The sequence below is a fragment of the Jaculus jaculus genome, chromosome 2 (genome assembly GCF_020740685.1).
Source record: "Jaculus jaculus isolate mJacJac1 chromosome 2, mJacJac1.mat.Y.cur, whole genome shotgun sequence".
Classification (NCBI taxonomy): Eukaryota; Metazoa; Chordata; class Mammalia; order Rodentia; family Dipodidae; genus Jaculus; species Jaculus jaculus.
Genome location: NC_059103.1, coordinates 169,135,726 through 169,143,223, shown reverse-complemented (window position 1 = coordinate 169,143,223; position 7,498 = coordinate 169,135,726).

The following is a 7,498-nucleotide window of genomic DNA, read 5'->3' as shown; positions in this document are numbered from 1 at the left end:
TGCAGCCCAAATATGTGGAATCTTTAGCAATAAGGTCTTACCATTTATTCCTGATGGGAAGCCAAGGGCCTCGGCAATGGCCTGTAATGTTTTGGGGGCATTAGGGCCTCCCTGGCCAACAACTCACTGGAACATATCCCATCCCTGTCACTGAAAATTTTCTAGTAACAATCTATGGCTCCTATAGGTTCCATTGTCCAAAAAAGTAGGTTTCTATATGGCTTGTTTATATCCTATGAGACAGTCTTGATAGGAAAGTCCTAGGCTCAGAGTTCCTGGGACATGGGGTCCCTAAGGATCCCTATTATGTCTCTGAAATAGCTTTTAACCTTGAAGCAGAATTCAACAGAAGATAATAATGCAGAAGAGGGCTGGAGAGATGGTTCAGTGGTTACGTGTGCTTCCTGTTCAAGCATGAGGGCCTGAAACTGTCTGAGTTTGAACCTTCAGACCCCACATAAACGCCTGAGAGTGGCCACACATGCCTGTAACCACAGCCCCTCAGAGGAACACAGACCAGTGAATCACCTGGGTTCCTGAAAAGCAGTGAGCCAGTGTTAGTGAGAGACCCCTGTTCAAATACAAATGAGTGCGGCTGAAGAGCTATGGAGAAGGACATCCTATGTGTTGCTCTGGCCACTGCCAGCTAGCCACCTCCATAGATAAGTGCATGTGACTTCCAAAGACATATATACATGCATATACCACACACAACACATGCACACTTATCACATATACACATACAAGCAAAAAGAAAAATACAGGTGAGTTTCTCTGTAGAGCGGATTCACACTTCTTTCTTTCTCACACACAGAGTCTTGCTTAGGATGAACTATGGAAACACATGTGGGAGCAGCCTTGGTGATATGAAGCATTCCACGAATACATTTTTCCACTTTTTTTTCATTTATGTCTTGAAGACTTCCAAACTGAATTCAAGGCAGCTTGCAAGATTAATATGGTCAAAATAAGTTCCAACATACTATCACAGGATTGCAAGTAAAAAAGCCCAGTGGTGAAAAGGCACAAGGATGAGAGACCTTGTATCCAGAGACCAGACTGAAAGGTTCTGCTGAACACAGATAGTGTTTAGCTCTTGAGAAATCAAGTGGATAGGTAGAAAGATGACTAATGTTTACTCAGCACCTGCTACGTGCCAGACACTGCGATGAGAGGCCATAGCCATTTTTATCTTCCCCTCAGCTTTCAGGAGCCATGTTTGTAAAGAGGGGAAATTAAAACATTCCAACAAAAGAAATCTTCACAGTTATTTCAGGAGTCCTGACTTTTGATTTTAAGGGGTGTGTAAGGCACAAAGGACACACTGAAGAATATCCTTTCCCACCCTGTCTCTTCCACCTTGTCTCTTCCAGGAAAATACAGCTCTAAAATTCAGAGACTTTTTTTTGTATAAGATGCTGTCTGAGGACTCTGAAAGGCAAACAATAGCATACATATTACAAAGGAAGACCAGAAATTGATACACCATTGAACTGACAGTGCACCATGGACTCTTCTCGCCAGGCCTCTCACAGATGGGACTTAAAGGGAGGTACAGTTGTGTGAGCTGTACAATTGATTGGGGCTATGAAAGCCCCAGATCTGGGGGGGGGGCAGGGAACTGAAAGGGGGACTCCCAAGGAGTTGGAAAGTAACAGATATGGTGATTCCTGGAAAGTGGCAATTAACCTCAGGCTCTTCGGGAGCAAGTCCACACCTGAAGCACCAACAAGACTCACAGACCATGATGCTGGTACCAGACGGACCTGCAGAGGGTCTCCTGTCTGTGACACACCTGAACACACTTCACAGAACTAGAGTTGGAGCCACATTCCACAGAAGGCAACTGGAAATGGAGCTCTGAACTGCACCAGGTTCATTGCCTGCTAAGACAAAAATAGCAACATTCCTTGTGGGATTAAATAAAATCCAAGATTTCACAGGATCACAATCAAAATATCCAAGATGCAATTCGAAATGACTTGGCACACAAAGAACCAGACAAGCCTCTGCTTGCATGAGAAGAGACAGTGGACAGATGCCAATGCTTGATGCTACAGATGTTACCTGTCAGAGGCTCAGAGCAGCTAGTACAAAATGACTCGAAATTAAGGGCAAATTTTCTTGACATGAATGGAGAGATCTCAGCAAAGAAATAGAAGATATGAATAGAACAAATGGCAATTTTAGAGCTCAAAAACGCAATAAAAATGAAACACCCTGCATAGGCAGAATTTAATTGACAGAGTGGGATTGAAGTGATGGAGGAAAGAGTGGTTTTAAAGATAGATCGACAAAGAATATCTAATTGGAGCAACAGAGAGAGACAAAAATGTAAAAATGAATGCAGTCTAAGAGAGACTTCTTCCAAAATACCGAAATTCCTGCCATTTAAGTCGTCAAAGTTCCAGAGGAGGAGAAAGAATGTAGTGCTGGAAAAAAAACTACTTGGAGAAATAATGCCCAAAAGTCCACAAATGTGATGAAAGAAATAAGCCTACAGATTTCAGAAACTGAACAAACTCCAGGCAGGATAATTCCAAGGAAATCTATGCCTACCCATCTCATAATCAAACTGTTAAAAGCTAAAGACAAAGAAAATTTGAAAATGCCTGGAGGGAATGTATTATTTGTAGTGAAAGAAATATTGAAATATCTGAGGGATTTTTACTAGAAACCTTGCAGCAAGAAGGAAATGATCTAACATGGGTAAAGAGCTGAAATAACTGACCTCCCCAACATCTCTGTCCAATCAAAGCACTCTCCGAGGGAAAAATAAAGGTAGAAGAGACATTCTCAGAATAAGTAAAATGGAGACAACCTGTAGCCATGGACTTGTTCAAGAAGAATTGCTCAGGGAGATGAAAAGAGGAAATAAAATGGAAATTTGGGACATCAAGAATAAAGTGCAATAGAAAAGGGGCATTCCTGGAAAGAACTTCCTTGAAGATATAAAGGGTTCCATTTCCAGCTATTCCTCACATCAGCACTGAGGGTGTGCCAAGGGTGTGTGCGCTGATCTGCAGGTCTCAGACAGAGTGCCAGGCCAGGCCCCTCTTCTTCCAAGAGGTTTCCCATCTCATCCAATGTCATCTTCTCATTGAGAGCCTCCCTGAATATTCTATTTAAGACTGAAAACTCCTGATAGTTTATCCCTATCTCCATTTTGTGCTTTACTTTTTTTAAAAAAATATTTATTTATTTAACAGAGAAAAAGGGAGGGAGAAAGAGAGAAAAAAAAAAATGGGCATGCCAGGGCCTCCAGCAAATGAACTCCAGATGTGTGTGTCCCCTTATGCATCTGGTTAACATGGGTCCTGGGGAATCAAACCTGCATCCTTTGGCTTTTCAAGCAAATACTTTGACCACTAAGCCATCCCTCCAGCCCTTGTGCTTTATTTTTATCCATGGCACTTAGTAACATTACCATACTAGACGGCTTCTTATGAGCGTATTTGTAGTTTGTCAGGTCTCATCACACACACAGTGACTTCATTCCCTGCCTTCTGCCTAGCACAGGCCCTACCTAGCATGCAATAGGTGAATACCCAGTTCTTTATGGCTTAAATAAGGTTAGAGTTTGTAGAGGTCAGCATTTAAATCTTTCTCAGTGACTTAGAATGGTTCACATTCTGCACACATTATTGACTGTGGCAGTTTGATTCAGGTATCCTCCATAAGCTTAGGTGTTCTGATGACTAGGTCCCCAGCTGACAGCAATTTGGGAATTAACACCTCCTGGAGACAGTGTATTGTTAAGGGCGGGCTTATGGGTGTTATAGCCAGCTTCCTCTTGCCAGTGTTTGGCACACTCTCCTGTTGCTGTTGACCATGTGATGTGGGTCCTGGGGAATCAAACCTGGGTCCTTTGACAAGTGCCTGAATTGCTAAGCCATCTCTCCAACTCTCCAGCATGTTCTTGTATGTAATCATTGTGCCATCTCGCATTTCAACTAAGGCCCAAGTGAAGCCACAAAGGAATTGAATTGACAAGCAGGAGTGCTGCTTCCATGGGGAGCCTGACAATCAGCGCCAGGGTGAAGGAGACAGATGCTGCTGATTCTCTACACTTACAAAAGCAGAAATCCAGAGGCTCCTAAGAGCTTATCATTGAAGTAGACTTAAAACTCACCCTCCAAGGCTCAAGGAATTTTGTGGAAGAACGGGTGGAAAGATTGTAAGAGCCACAGGTTGGGGCATCGTACCCAGAGGTATTGCCTCCCCTCAATAACTGACTGCTTACTCTCACAATGCACAACCCACAACCCCATGGGGAATACCAGAAACACCACAGAGGAGGGCCCCCAGCAGAATGGGGGCATGGCAGAGGTAAAAGATGGTACCAAAATATGATGTATCCATACAAAGTATGTTCTTAATAATAAATTAACATTTAAAAATAAAGCTTTAATCATTAAACAAAAGGGTAGGAAATGATGATTAAATCAAACACTTGGTTATTTTGTGATAATAAAATACCACTAACAAGTCATGAGTAAATTCACATTGTGCAATATTATGTAAGCAAAAAATTTTGTGCATTAAACTCAAACTAAAAAAAAAAAATGAGGGGCTGGAGGGATGGCTTAGCACTTAAGGTGTTTGCCTGTAAAGCTAAAGGACCCAGGTTCAATTCCCCAGGACCCACATTAGCCAGATGCACAAGGGGGCGCACGTGTCTGGAGTTTGTTTTCAGAGGCTGGAGGCCCTGGTGCACCCACTCATTCTCTCCAACCACTCCCACCTTCTCTGTCAAATAAATAAATAAAAATAATTTTTTTTTAAAGAGAGGTAGATATCATAGCTGGGCTATGAAAAGTCCTCCAATAGCTATTATGTTGAAAGCCTGGTCCCCAGTGCAGCAGTGTTTAGAAAAGGGCCTATGGGAAAAGACTGGATTCTGAGGGCTTTAACCTCATCAATGGATTAATCCATAGATCAACTGATACCTTACAATATTGGAGGTATTAAAAATTTGGAAGATGGGCCGGCGTGGTGGCGCATGCCTTTAATCCCAGCACTTGGGAGGCAGAGGTAGGAGGATTGCCGTGAGTTCGGGGCCACCCTGAAACTACATAGTGAATTCCAGGTCAGCCTGGGCTAGAGTGAGACCCTACCTCAAAAAAACAAAAAAAAAAAAAATCAAAAAAAAAAATTGGAAGATGGAGGGTAATAGTCAGGGGTGTGCCTATGAAGGATATATTTTGGCTTTGGAGTTTCCTTTTCATTCTGCCTCCTGGATGTCCTGAGATGAGCACCTTCTCCCACCACAAGCTTCCTTGGCCATGATGTTAGGCCTCACCATAAGCCCCAAAGCAACTGAACCAACTGTTGACTGAAAACTCTCAAACTGTGAGCCCAAATGAACCTTTCCTCTTTTGAGGTCATTCATCCCAAGCATTTTGTCACAGTGATGGAAAGTCAACTAGCACAGTAGACTAAATGTTTGATTCTTTCTCTTTATTTGCAAGCTTTCAGAATAATAAGTTTGTGGCCCATTCGTGTATTTCTATTTTTTTTTTAACTATTTGAGAAAGAGGCAGAGAGAGAGAGAAAGAGAATGGGACTGCTAGAGCCTTCAGCCACTGGAAATGAACTCCAGATGCATGAGACTCCTGTGCACATGTGCAATATTGCATGCTTGCATCACTGCATCTGGCCTATGTGGGACTGGGAGATTCAAACAGGAGTTCTTAAGCTTTGCAGGCAAGTGCCTTAACCATTAAGCCATCTCTCCAGCCCATGTATGTTATTATTGTTAAGACTTGTGCATCTTACTGTGTTTAATGTTTTCAATCCATTAAATTATTCATTGTGATGCTCACAGTCCCTTTGTCTCCCAAGCCATTTTGATAGAATTGCCATAACCTACAAGCATCTTGGGTATTCTTTCCTGCCTCATACCTGAAAAAAGACCATTCTACAAGGAAGTGGGATTTAGAAATGATGGTTAGAAACATTTACAGAGCCCTAGGGGTTGCTCTTCAGTACCTAGAAGGTCACAGTCTCCAGGCCCTTGCAGCACATAGAGAGGAGAAATAAATTTTCTTTTAAAGAGAAAATACATTATGGACTCATGTTGAGGTTTCCCACTCAAATTTAAGCCTCCTGTGGCTTCATACATGTATTTTTTCCCTTATTATGAAAATCTTGAGTTCCCAAAGTGAATTTCTTATTTGTTTTATCCTTCTACATATGCAGTTTAGGATATAATGAGAATATTAGCATTAACTACACAATTGCTGACATAGCATTTACATACAGGGTTTTTCTTGTTATGAGATATCTTGCAACTGTTATAGAATCAAATTACTATGCTTTAAGTCACTGAAAATTATTCTTCCTCTACAAATAACCTACCAAATTGATACACAGTTGGGCTTAATTGTTGATTATACTGATTATATTTCTTTCTTTCTTTCTTTTTGGTTTTTCAAGGTAGGGTCTCACTCTAGCCCAGGATAACCTGGAATTTGCTATGGAGTTTCAGGGTGGCCTCGAACTCATGGTGATCCTCTTACCTCTGCCTCCAGAGTTCTGGGATTAAAGGCATGCATCACCATGCCCAGCTATGTTTCATTTTTAACAATTGTATTTTTCCATTTGATTAACTTTTTATAAGTACACAATGTGTTTTCATTGATTTGTAAATGTATTTAAAAATGCATTCAGTGAAGTCTCACTGGTATCCCTGCCTTCTCTGGTTTAGTTCCTTCTTCTATCAGTTGATTTATATTATTCTGCATTTTAAATATATGGCAATATGTCTATATAATCAAATAACTTCCCCCTTCTCAAATCAAATACTGTACTACATATATGCTCTCCAGAGCATACTGGACTGTTTTATCTATTCAGTAATGTTCTCAAGATCGCTTCATAGCAGTAGGTAGAACTATTTCTCATTCCTTTGTGCATCTATATGATAATCTTCTATGTATTTTGGTAACAATTAGCTGTATAAATGATTGAACCAGTTCCCTTTAATAGGGATTTGAGCTATTTTCAATGTTTTAAAAAAACTTTTTTTAAAAAGCCAGGCATCGGGAAGCACTTCTCTTAATGTTCATACCCTTATATTAATGCTCCTTTCATTTTTAGTAGAGAACCTTCTCTTTTCAGATAGCAGTCACCTTGGGATGACTCAGAAGGCATCATGGTGCTGAGAAGTGACAGAGGAGTGCTCAGTACTGCAATATCTCTATCACACCTTCCAAGGCTCAGGGTCCATTGCGGAAGAGGTGGCAGAAGGAATGTAAGAGCCAAAGGAAGGGTAAGACTCCTTACAACGTGCTTCCCCCAGACACAAAGTGGCCTGGATATCCATGACTTCACAGTGCCTGACGCTACCTACACAAGACCATCATAATAGGAGGAAAAGATCATGACATCAAAATAAAAGAGAGACTTATTGAGATGGGGAGGGGATATGATGGAGAATGGAGTTTCAAAGGGGAAAGTGGTGGGGGAGAGGGAGGGAGTTATCATGGGATTTTTT